The 12,467-nt window shown below is 37.5% G+C and overlaps 1 protein-coding gene and 1 pseudogene across 1 annotated transcript in view; one reads left to right on the top strand and one right to left on the bottom strand.

The window, feature by feature from the left end:
- Positions 1 to 12,467, top strand: part of LOC146168183 (receptor-type tyrosine-protein phosphatase epsilon-like) — a 110,167-nt gene that overhangs the window by 10,047 nt on the left and 87,653 nt on the right. The window lies entirely within an intron of this gene.
- LOC146168185 (uncharacterized) lies at positions 9,778 to 12,099 on the bottom strand (annotated as a pseudogene).

Here is a 12,467-nt window from a genome sequence, read left to right as displayed (position 1 = left end):
TATTACTACAAATTTGAAAACGAAATTTTGCTATTTTAAATAAGGCAAACTCGGTAGGCTACTTAGTTGCAAAGTAAATATATAGGCTACTGAAAATACGTTATTTTCCTGGGCTGCTTTAATATAGCCATAAACTTGGGACAGGGTGTGCATATGCAAGGTGTATTTAAATATGCTCACTTTATGGACAAAACACCTCACAATCAATTAGCACAGGCTTTTTGGGCACTTCGAGGCAAACTTTGAAAAAAATTAAAGAAAATTGATCTTAAATTTAGAAAAAATGAAAACAGAAAAAGGAGGTATATGTTATGGGAATATTAACATAAACCTGTTAAATAAAAAATATAGAAAAATCCATGCATACGCTAGCCATATTTTGAACACTGGACCTAACATTTCTTTTAACAAACCCACATGATTTGTGCAACATTCCAAAAAACTCTTCAACGGATTACTTTTGAACCACATCAAACCAGGAATAAATAATAAATATCATAATATCAAAAAAAAAAAAAACAGGATCAACAAATGTATTATTATACACATTTACAACAAAGCAACAGTTCAGCTAAAACATGGAAGACAATAAATTAATAGTTTCACTAATGCAAAACTTAAAAATGGAAATACATGCAAAATTAATATAGGATATATATACCTTAATTACCCACTTTTTAAAAACAGCTAGCATTATGACAACACAAATTCCATGAATACACATCTTATATACTAAATTAATATTCCATGATTGCCTTAAAGAAGCCCAAATCGTAAGTATCATTACTTCAATCCAGGGCTGCTGAGTCGGTTAAAAATAACTCGGGTCCAACTCTGGCCAAAAAAATAAACCAGAGTCCGGCTCTGGTCAAATGTGCGATTTCGTCGAGTTCCAAGTCCAGCCCTGACTCTACAGTCTGTTTTTTCTTTTGCGCACCTGAACCGAATCCGAACCTGTCAAAAAATCGGTTCACTCCAGCATGACGTTACAACTTAACCGAGTTAAGTTATGCCACGTTCGAAATTGTATGGAAAATAATAAAAATTGATTAAAACGTTTATTTTTATTTTTTGGATATTTCAGTCAAGAGTTTTTGATTTTTCAATACGTTATGTATTAAAAATGACTTAGAATTCAAAGTTTATTCTCTACATTTATTAACCAACATTTTAAGATTTAACAAAACTTATATTGTATCTGAATAGGAACTTTATAAACCGGGTTTTAAAATAACGATGGTCGAACCGGAGCTAACCAAGAACCATTAATCAAACCAAACCGGATTCCGGAAAAATCATTGAACCCAAACCAGAAAAGTCAAACGGTTTGACTCTTGCTCAATAATAATGAGTTTTCCCTCAAAAAAATTCTCATAAAACCTACTTCACTAGATAAGAGTTTTTCCAAAACTAACCTAACCCAGTACCGCCCAAATTCAAAAGATGTGGTTGGAACTAAAATTAAAAACAAAAAATGCAACGGCCAATGAAAGACTCTTGTAACTTTGAGCATCTAATTGATTGGTAAATCGAAGATGACATCAACAGCAGCAAAATAAATAGAAAAATAAATACACCAACAGCAGCAAAATAAATAAAACTAAGACGATCTAAATCAAGGGTCTCAAACTCAAATTGCTCTGAGGGCCAAAAAATGTGAATGTGTAAAATGCCCAAGGACCACAATTCACAATGAAATGTCAACCAACAAGAACACATAATAAAAACACAATGAAATATAAACAAGTGGGCTAATGATTTAGGCTAGTTAATTTTTGTTGTGGCTACTTTACTGGCAGCGATTTTCATGGACATTTCCTTCTCTTACTTTTCCGTGGTAAGCATATTTATCGCGGTGCTTTGTTTGGAAGTGCCGGCGCATGTTATACTCCTTCAGTCCTTCATAACAGCTATATATTTTGCTGGCAAATAATGACCGCGATGACAAAATATAACTCCTCCCACTTATCTTGAAAAACTCTCCTTTCGTCTGTGAGTTTTCTTTTTTTCGAAGCAGAAGACACGTCTAATTTAGCCTTTTAAACTATATATATCAATTTGTTCAATACTAGGCTAGCCTACACCTTGACAATCAATTTGAACATTATGACCGATTCCACCAACACCTGACTGGCACAACGTTATAGTGACAACTGTACAGAATTGAATAGACAATGTGACGTGAGAGCAGATTTACCGCATAAATGGTAGGGTTTGAAAGTGATGTGACAGTGAAGTTTAATGAGTGTTTCAGTTTTTAGTAGGAATTTAAAAATAAATTTTAACTTTATAAATCTGAAAAAGATATGTGGCATTTAAATATTGTTCAAGACGTGAAAACCAAAATTTCTACGCGGGCCGCGTGTTTGAGACCCTTGATCTAAATGGACTTACACCTTTTTTTTGTTGTCGTTAAAAGTCCTGCTTTGAACAAAGCTTATCCCTTTTCCCGCCACTGACTTTTTCAACCTTCTAGAAACTTGAAATTACGTCATAGCAAATCACATGTTGCGTGACAAATCTTCACATTTTTAGGATCTTATTTTTAGGCGGGTTTGGTTACGAAATAAACCATTGTTAAATATATTATTGCACTAATGTTCACGCACAAGAACTATTATTATTTGATTAGCTATCCATTTAAAACATTTTTATTTAGGTTTATAGAAATCTCTTCATTGGTCTACATAAAAAGTTTACAGTGAAATCCTATTCATTTTCTGTCATCGAAATACGTTTCAAAAAAATAAAATTGCATAAAATTTTATGTTTTCGTTTTACGATTTTCAAAAGCATTGCAAATATAACGACTATAGGCCTATTTTGTGCCGAAAGATCCCAAAATCGTCCATTTTTTCTTTTTTTTCTTTTTTTAAATCTAGAAAATAGTATTGAAAAATCATATGTGTAAAGCGCGACATACGGCCCGCAGGATGCATGTTTGACACAACTTATTTAGACCCATTAATATTTCAGTTTTAAAAAAGATAAGTTTTTAGCAGTAAATTGTAGTGCATGACAATAGTGTTGAAAAAACACCACTGCGATTTTTGGTGTGCTGATAATATTTTACGGGCTTGCCGCTGTCTCCTACAAACCTTGAACTGAGACGGTTTTATTTGCACAGAACGTGGGAGACAACAATAGATATAGCCGAAAATGTTAACAGGTGTTGCGGACCGCACAAAATGCTCTCGAGGGCCACATGTTTATCAGCCCTGTTTGTTTTTCAATTATTTTATAAAATTTTGTTCGTTTAAAAATAACTGGTTGTTTTTCACAACGTTTATTAAACGTTTTTAAATGACAATTACAAACGTCTTTGTTGTTGTCGTTGTATACGTAAAACGTTTTAAAAAGTTTGTGTTCGGAACGTTAAACATCGCTTTTTCAACGCAAAGGTGAAAACCTATTTATTATCGTTAAGAAAACATGTTTTATAAATGTTTTAATAAAAGCGTTTTATAGCGGTCGTTTTTCAGCAACTATAAAACCGTTTTTAGTTCAATATAAAAACCTTTTTAACTGGTTGAAAATAAACGTTTTCTATCAGTTTAAGAATAAACGTTTTAGGGAATTGTGGCGTGAAACGTTCAATAAACGTGTTTTATACTAAATTAAAAACGTTTTTCTATAATTTCTGTAGCAACGTTTTATATTTGTTTTAAGTAAAACGTTTTAAAGATTTGTGTTTGCAACGTTTAGTTAACGTCTTTTAAACAATAAGTAAAAACCTTTTAATTTTCGTTAAGAAACTACGCTTTGGAATGGTTTTTAACAAAAGGTTTTCAAAAGGTCATTTTTTAACGATTATTAAACCTTTTTTTTTTCTTTTTTTTTTTTTTTAAACATATTTGTTTAGGTTTAACATGTCCGTTTTTTAACGGTTTTTAAAAAAACGTTTTTTACAAACCAATTATTATACAACTTGTAGAGGTCTTCTTAAGACCACACAATATTTCTATTTTTCTTGTAATTCCAAAAACGTCTTAAGACGTTTCTAAGACGTCAAATTTAAGTCGAAGACGAGTTTTCAGATGTACACCAAAATAAAACGTTTTCTAGACAAAACGTGTTAAATAGGGTTATGTTGATCAGAAAGGTAACAGCAATGGCATGACAATTTCATTAAGCTTAGGGTACGAATTGCTCAGTTTTGCCGAAAATGTGGGAAACTATCTTTCTTAAAACTCAATCGGGTTGTCGTCTCTTCCTACGGCTATACAAGAGTTCATTACATTTTTAATTATTTCTATTGTTATAGTGGTGTAGACTTAGAGATAATAAACTAAAAAAAGTATTATTTTTAAACATTTTTACGGCTCCCTTAAAAAAGGCATGTACCCCTAGGGGGCCATGACCCACAGGTTGGGAACCCCTGCGCTAAATCTTTTTTTTAATCTTATTTATGCATAATATGTAGTATGTTTATAACCTACTTTTTTACACTTTTATCGTGTCTCTTAAACATGAACACGGCGTCGAGAGTGTAACAGTTCTATTTAAACTTCACACACTATTTTGGCGATTAGATTTATTGTGCTTTCTTAACTTAAACTTCACATTAAACAAACACAATTTTTTGCTCGAAGAAAAAATCCTAGGTTCGCCACTGTTTAACGGTTGTTATATTAAAATTTTTAATATGTTTAAAAGTTATGATTACAGCCCGCTGAGACCGTTCTTAGTTTTGCTTTGTCCCGCGACTAGAAAAAGGTTACTGTTGTCGCTTTCCTGAACTATTTTTGTAACACATTGCATATGTGATCATAAGCTAGCTGCGAGCACCAAAACTGCAAATCCTGGGTGCCTGTGCTATGCACCGGTTGTAGTTACGGCCCTCGTTGTTACGTTTCTAACATGTTGTTTCATTCTTAGTTAGCAACGACCAGCAGACGCCTAAAACACTTGAAATGTCAATCTATGTATGATTAAGCGGACCAAAGATGCAACAGTTCATTGCACTAATGCCATGAAAACCGTACGCTGAATCACATTTTGCAGTAGGGAGTTTCTCTGAAAAACCCTTCGGCCACTGTTTAAAGTTTCATGGTACAGGACTATGTCAGCGTTAGTGTTTTGAGTAAACGCCACGCTGATTTTACGAAAATAATGCAATACAGAGTGTCGAAAATTTTGGTAATTTACCCAAGTAGTTACCAATTTATAACTTGTTTGTTCCTATTTTGTCAAAAGTTCGCTGTTTGATTAATTATTTATTAACCATCATACTCAGAGGTTCCTAAAGATTCAAAGCCGGACACTGTTTATCAAACCCAGGGGCCGCATTATCATAAGACCTTTGTTGTTTTACAATGTAGGCTAGTTTCTTTCCAATCACCTTGAAATGCAAAAATACGCTTGCCATGAGATAGATTCCCATTTACAGGAAGTCTATAGCGCCATATGGTGTACCTTAAGGGCCAAAGAAATATATTATGCAATTTTGAATAACATTTTCGTTTTCTTTCTATAGCCAAATGTTGTAACGAAGATGTAACGGTGTGTAACATTTCTTTTTGGTTACATGATAAACCACAATCACTTTTTTAATTCATCGTATATAACGCGATGATTCAGCAAATTTACCAATAATTAGGGCCACTTTTATTTTGACCTAAAAAAACATTTTTTTTTACTTTATTATGACCTAACAAAATTGCTTATTTGTAGAGGCCTCAGTTTTCCTTAAATTGATACCAGTTCAAAACATAATACTTTGTCGATTTCAGACCCAAACGTAATATTTTGTCGAAAAGTCAAGGTGTTTTATGGATTATAAAAAGTGCGTCGTGTTTTTTGGTGATTGATTTAGGTAGCTTGTGGTATTTCGTCCTTGTGGAAAGGACACTTTGCCTCGATTTTCTCCGCATGGTACATTCTAATAAACAGCAAATTAAACAGGGAGAAGTAATATAACTCTTTCGCGCGATTTAAAGAAATCACTACAGAAAAGCTTGCTTAGGTATTTTTGTATTACAGAATGTCAGTAGGCTATTCCTAAAATCCAAACTGTTGATCTTACAAAAGACCTGGTTGATGAAGGTAGTCTTTTATAAGAATTATTTAAATACGTAACAACGAACAAACAATAGACAATTTGCGATAAAAGTCTGATCCAAGTGAGCATTGTGACGCATTTCCTCCTTTTATGGGGGTTAATATGGTTTAATTGTGTCGCAGTTCCTGACTTACAATGCTTTCACGACGATTTTTACCAAAATTAGTTCTTAGCAAGATTGTATTTATAGCTAGTGAGTCAAGCAATTTTTCCAACTGAATACCAACTTTTTTTACCAACGCGGCGACACAGTAATAAAACTGGCAAATGCACTATTTAACCTAGGAAACGCTTAGCATTTCGTCTTGTGTAGTGTTTTTTTATCCCCTTACCGCGGAGTCATTTAAGTGTGTCCACGAGAACATTACCTTGGTAATATTTTGTTCAATTTCTATCTGTACGTGATGTTACGGCTAGCCGTTTTTGAAACAACTTTTTTAGCCTAAAGAAAGCGTCTGTTCAATATCAGTTTTGTTATCTAGTCCAATATTTCCCAACGTGTGGGTCCAACGTTTGGTCACTTGAAAATTCTCGTGGGTCGTCTGTTTTTCTCAAAATCAACTTTCAAATTATAGACAACATATATCAAGTGTTTCAAACTCAGGCCCGCCAAACGTTGTTTAGTCATTGTATATAGTTATACTATATGCGCAGAAGTAGAGAGCTAATCTAATGAAAGTATAATAATAAATCAATGGACAGCAAAGGTGATGTAACAAAGCGCATTGTGACGTAATTATAATGAACTGTACAATTGTGAAAGATGCTTACACATGGTGTGTTCAACAACTGTTTAGCTCTAACACTTCTGAAGCTGCGTTTTAGCCACCTATTGCGACTTAGGGGTTTCGCAGACTAAACAAATCTGTCGATCAATGATGCAAGCAAGATAGGCTACAAAACCATTAACTTTAAGTTCGAACTCACGACCTTCGGCCATAGCGGTACCTTCGATCTCGGCCAGTGCTCCGTAACCTATTTTCACTTGCGGCACACCAACAGAACTCAAACTATTCGGCCCACACCTAATAACCCGGGAGCTAGCAGAGATTTAAATAGCATGTCGAGTACAAAAGGTTTTACTATTTAAGCATATAAGGGTCTCACATGGACCCCCAAAAGGCCGTTCTTAAGTTATGAATTTGGTGCGTTTAGAAAGGGGGACTGTTGAAAAAAATCCAAATTTCGGTTTAAATATCATGTCGAGTACATCGATTAAACCTATCTAAAATGTTGCGCCACATATCAGTGGTTAATAAATTGCCGTTTTTAAGTGCGGGAAATGGTGTAAAACCCATTTAAAAACATCCTTTATGGGGTCACCATGTCACGTTTAAATATCATTTCAAGTACAATAATGAAACTGGGTGGAAAGAACCTTTACATTACCTTGTTAAAGGAACGGTAGTTCTTAAGTTGATGTTTTGGTGCAAAATATATTTAAGAACGGGTCAAATGTAAAACAGGAACCTTCTCATAAATGCCGATAGAGGGCACTTTGTTTCTTTTTGTATTAATTCAGATTTCTCCATAAACTGGAATGTGGTTGTTTTTTGCCGTTCTTTTAATGAAACATGTTTTAAGAACAATTACACATACACAGCTTTATTGTCATTGTAAAGAAAGAGGAATGGAATGCCAATGAAGGAGGTTGTCGAATTTTAACAAATACAAAAAGAAGAAATCTGTTTGATCAAAATGCCATGATATAACATAATTTTATTTGAACAATGCATAAACTCGTTTGACTGGCAACTTGTTTAAATTGTTTATTTTGAATGTTAATGTCAAGATTATTCATGTTATCTCTTTGTAAATTAATTTGTTCGTCAATATGGCATTGAACGTCGCTTTGTCATTTCAATAAAGAGCGCTTAACGCGAACGAAAGTTGCTCCCGAGTTAACCATCCCGAATGGCATTTTAATAAATTCGTACGAACCGCAGTGCGTAACGAAAGCCGTCTTGTAAATGTCCTCCTCAGCAATGGGTATCTGCCCATACTCCTTTGTAAGATCCAGTTTAGTTAAGTATTTGCTGGTAGACAGTCTTTGGAATACCTCTTCGGCTGTTAGTATTGGTTCCGGATCGAACACGGATATCTTGTTCAACTTTCTGTAGTCTATAGCAGTGTTCTTCAACCTTTTTTTTGGTTTGGTGAACCCTTAAAGTTGTTGTGACAAATTCATGCACCCTGTTTAATTGAAAACTGAGTTAAAAAGCGATATGAAAAATCAATATGCATATTATTATCTTCATGTCAATTAAACCGAGCGGAGCTGCCGAAGTTTTACACACTGGGGGTTCTATTATGCCTGCAGGCTGCTTTAAGTTCCATTATGGCTGCAGGCTGCTTGCGAGTTTCATGTCATAAAACTGTATTCTATGTCAAATATTAATGGTTCATTAAAAGTTTGTGATGCGCCCTTGTATACCATCTCGTACTGGTGCACCCCGAGCATATTTTGGTGCACCCTAGGGTGCACCGTGCACACCGGTTGAAGAGCACTGGTCTATAGTGTCTATACCAGTGGTTCTCAAACTGGGGTCCGCGGTCCTTTTGGGGTCCGCGAGACAATTTTCTGGGACCGCGAAGCACCTAATAAAAATCAACACGACGCTCCTAAACAAGAACATTTTTTATGCAATAAAATTTTCAGGCAACTTACTTTTCAAACCAAGCTTAACAAACTAAATAATAGTAACTATGCCGTACAGGCCTAACTTGTGGGACAAAAGAAGGAAAGCCAAACTCAGGCTCGACCTATACGAGCAAAGTGACATTACTAACGTAATTCCAACGTGTTTGCGTCATCACAATTTAAGTTTAGTTGTTCATTTACGTGATTGCATGCTATAAGTTGAGTTGTGCATTGTGACGTCATAGTGTTGCATTGTGCTAATGAGAATTACCGTTGTACAGCTAGCTGCGCTGCCAACTGTGGGCGTACGGTCACGGTTATTAAACTGTTCGTGATTGCTTCACTCAAATAAAGTGATTTCGTTAGCGTTACATTACTAAATACGGTATCAACAAGCCTATCTTAGACTGCAAGTGCATCCGCTTTATTTGATACCATTAAAAACAACGAGTTATTTTGTGTAAATTAAGGGGACCGTGAGCAATTAAAAAAATTGCTAGGGGACTGTGGCGAAATTTTTTTAAAAAAGTTTGAGAACCACTGGTCTATACAGATCCGATTAAAACCATCTCTTTTCTTTACGACAACCACAGACGATGCGAGCGGGATCGTCGTATTATTCCCAGTCGTAACATCTCGTCGATCTCGCGCTTTAGTTCGTCCCTCATGTGGTAAGGAACGGTATATGGTTTTGACCGCACCGACAAATCATTCGTGAGCTGTATGCGATGTTTGAGAAAACCAACATTTCCAGGGTAATCGCTAAAATGTCCACGTAAGCATTTGTAGCCGCCAACGCCTCCCCCTTCTGTTTCGCCGTCTTCGTCAACTTGATAGATTGTAGTGGCGTCATCATGATTGTGTTATCTTCACTTACAGCCATACAACCCTGGTGGACCAATGATGTATCTTGATTGCCGAGGGAAGGCATTCTAGAGACATAGTTTTTAAGCATGTTTGCATGGAAAACACTGTGAATGGGCCTTTCCACTAAAGAAGCAACTTGTTGTGGTCGATTGGCAGCAGCAGTAGCGCTTTATCGCCGACTTCCATCTGTCGTGTTTTGGCCTTTTTGTTATAATACCTCTTGTATCTCTCTCTTGAGCTCTTCTTTGGCCAGCGATAGAGTCATCGCAATCTCTTTCCTTAGATCGATAACATACTGGTAATTTGACCTCACTTCCGTATCCGTGTGTGGGTAAGTCCACATTTCCTTTATGTACGGTCATTGGATCCTCCCGTAAAGTAGTTCAAAGGTTAAAAATCCTGTTGATTCTTGAGGAACTTCACGATATGCAAACAACAAAGCACCTATAAATCTGACAAATTGAGTCCCTAAGTCGCTCAACACTTCGTCAGAAATTCCTAATCGACTGTACATGTCAATAAGTGCCTCTGCCACGGTTTCACCCAATATATTTTTTAGCGCTTTTGCCTCCGCCCTCCAAGTACCACGTCGCGTAATCCACAAACATAAGTATATCTGTTTTCCTTTTCACTGGGAGGATGAATAGGACTAATGAGATCTACAGCAACTCGTTTAAAAGGAACGTCGATTTATGGCGTCGTATACAGAGGGACGCTCATCACATTGCCCTTGTCCACCGTCCTCTGACAAATGTCGTACGATCGACAAAATCGCTTTACGTCGTCACGCATGCCAGACCAAAAGAACCTCCAGATCCTGTCGAGTGTTTTTTAATACCCATATGCCCGGCCATAATGGTATCATGGGCAACCATCTTTCTTTTAGCTTACTTGGCGTAACAAGTTGTTTCATCCATTCTCCTCTGCTGTGTTTCGGGTGTTGATACATCCTATATAGCAGTCTGTCTTCCTCCACAAATTTGGTTACCTGTTCCCCCTTAATCACTACATCCGCTGCCTCCTTTAGTTTAACGATTGACGTGTCTTCTCTCTGTGCTCTTTCGAATTCGACCTTGTCGGTCAGAGGCCATTTGTCACATTTTGGCACCACCAGCGGTTTCTCTTTCTTATATCTCTTCTTGAAACGCGTTTAGACAACATTCGCTTCTTGTCTTCCCACAATGGATCGGGGTTTTCCGCTCCTCTAGCGCCCTGAATGTTTCCGATGCACAGCTCATGCAAAGGATCGGGTAAACATAGAGCCTCTACCTCGCCTGTCCAAAATGGTGTATTGACCTTTGCCACCTCGGCAGACACGACAGAGCTGTTGGACAGCTTGATGAGACCTGGCCTGTCAATAATTTGGTTATCTCGAACAAATTTTCTATCAACCAGAATGCCTGCGCAACCGGTGTATCTTGATACAGTCAACGTTTTATTGCCAACTAAACCTTTCGAGAAAGGCAAGTTATATCCGTGATCCAACTGTGCAACATTCCTCGGCGGGCATGCGGTCGAGTTTGAGATTTTCAGTGGCCTCGGCGGCATTGAGCGCGAATTGCAATCCTTGGCTAGAGGCCCTATCTTATCGCATAATAAACACCTTCTCGTAGGTCTGTTGTCAGCATTATATCTCTGATAATTCTTGGAGATATTTCCGACCTGCTTGCAGCTAGAACAGAATTCGCGTAGGCGTACTTCACATTGACGCATGGCCTGGGTCAACTCACGGTTGTGCGCCGCCTGGAACTGCTCAGCAACACTGGCAAGAGACTCCAAGGACTTGATACCTGTTCCTTTAAGTAAGTCGACAACTCTTTAGGATACGACTTTAGAAATTGCTGTTTGACGAATAGCTAACTCACATCGCCCCAGTCGAAAGTTGCGCCCGATAAATTTACCCAATTCTGCAGGTCATTCTGCAGACGCACCGCAAACTGGGAAGGACTCTCACCCTTTTCGGTTTTTGAACTCCGAAACTTACTGCGGTATCCTTCTTCGTTTAAATCGTAACGGTTCAGTTAAGCTTGCTTGAGCTGATCATAATCCACAGCGTCAGCGTCCGAAATTCTTCACTATACATGCAATGCTCGACCTGTCAGAAGGGCGCTTAGCGTATAGTCGCCCACTCTAACTTATCTCACTTGCAGGTTACGGTACAGCAAAGCGTTTGAAGTGTAGCAGATAGCTATCCAACTCGTCCTTACCGTCGACAAACGTTGACAGTTTAGGCGCTTTTGTCTTGCTTGTGACTGCTTTCTCGCGCTGACCAGCACTAATCTCTCCGAGTTCCAACCGTTTAAATTCCAACTGGTATTCCCTGTCTCGCACCTCGGCTTCCCTTTTCTGCCGCCTCGGTCTCGGCATTTCTCCGCCTTTCTTCAGCTTCGGCAACTCTTTGCTGGGCTTTAGCTTCCCTAGCTAGGCGTCGCTCTTCTCTCTCGAACGGCTGCTGTTAGTTAATGAACTTCACCAAATCGGCTCCAGTCAAACCCATTTGCTTGCCAACTTCAGCAATCTTTTTTTCCATCTCGTTTTATTGCTTCACCACCAGATAAAACTAGGTCAACAGCCAACACAGTTCAATAGAATAAATCCCGGACGAGCCCCCAATTGTCGCAAACTTTTAGGTCAGATATCCTAAAGTTGCTTTTCTGTGATAGCAAACCTTAAACTGGAACAGAAAAAACTGCAGATGTTTTCCTTAGTTAGTTTATGTAGAATCCTACGCCACGCCTCGACGCCTTGCCACAAATTCACGTAAAAACAACAGGTTATTTCAGGTCAACTCATAACACCATAAGATATCACAATAGGAATACCACGTCACAATGGTCAATGACAGATGCCAGAGTAACGCAATGTCTGGGATTGTAAAGTAGTTATACAGGTATAACG

Source organism: Ascidiella aspersa, chromosome 1, assembly GCF_963924565.1.
Source record: "Ascidiella aspersa chromosome 1, kaAscAspe10.2, whole genome shotgun sequence".
In the NCBI taxonomy this organism is placed as follows: domain Eukaryota; kingdom Metazoa; phylum Chordata; class Ascidiacea; order Phlebobranchia; family Ascidiidae; genus Ascidiella; species Ascidiella aspersa.
Note: the sequence above shows the minus strand (reverse complement) of the source record. Positions and strands in the feature narration are given on the sequence as shown.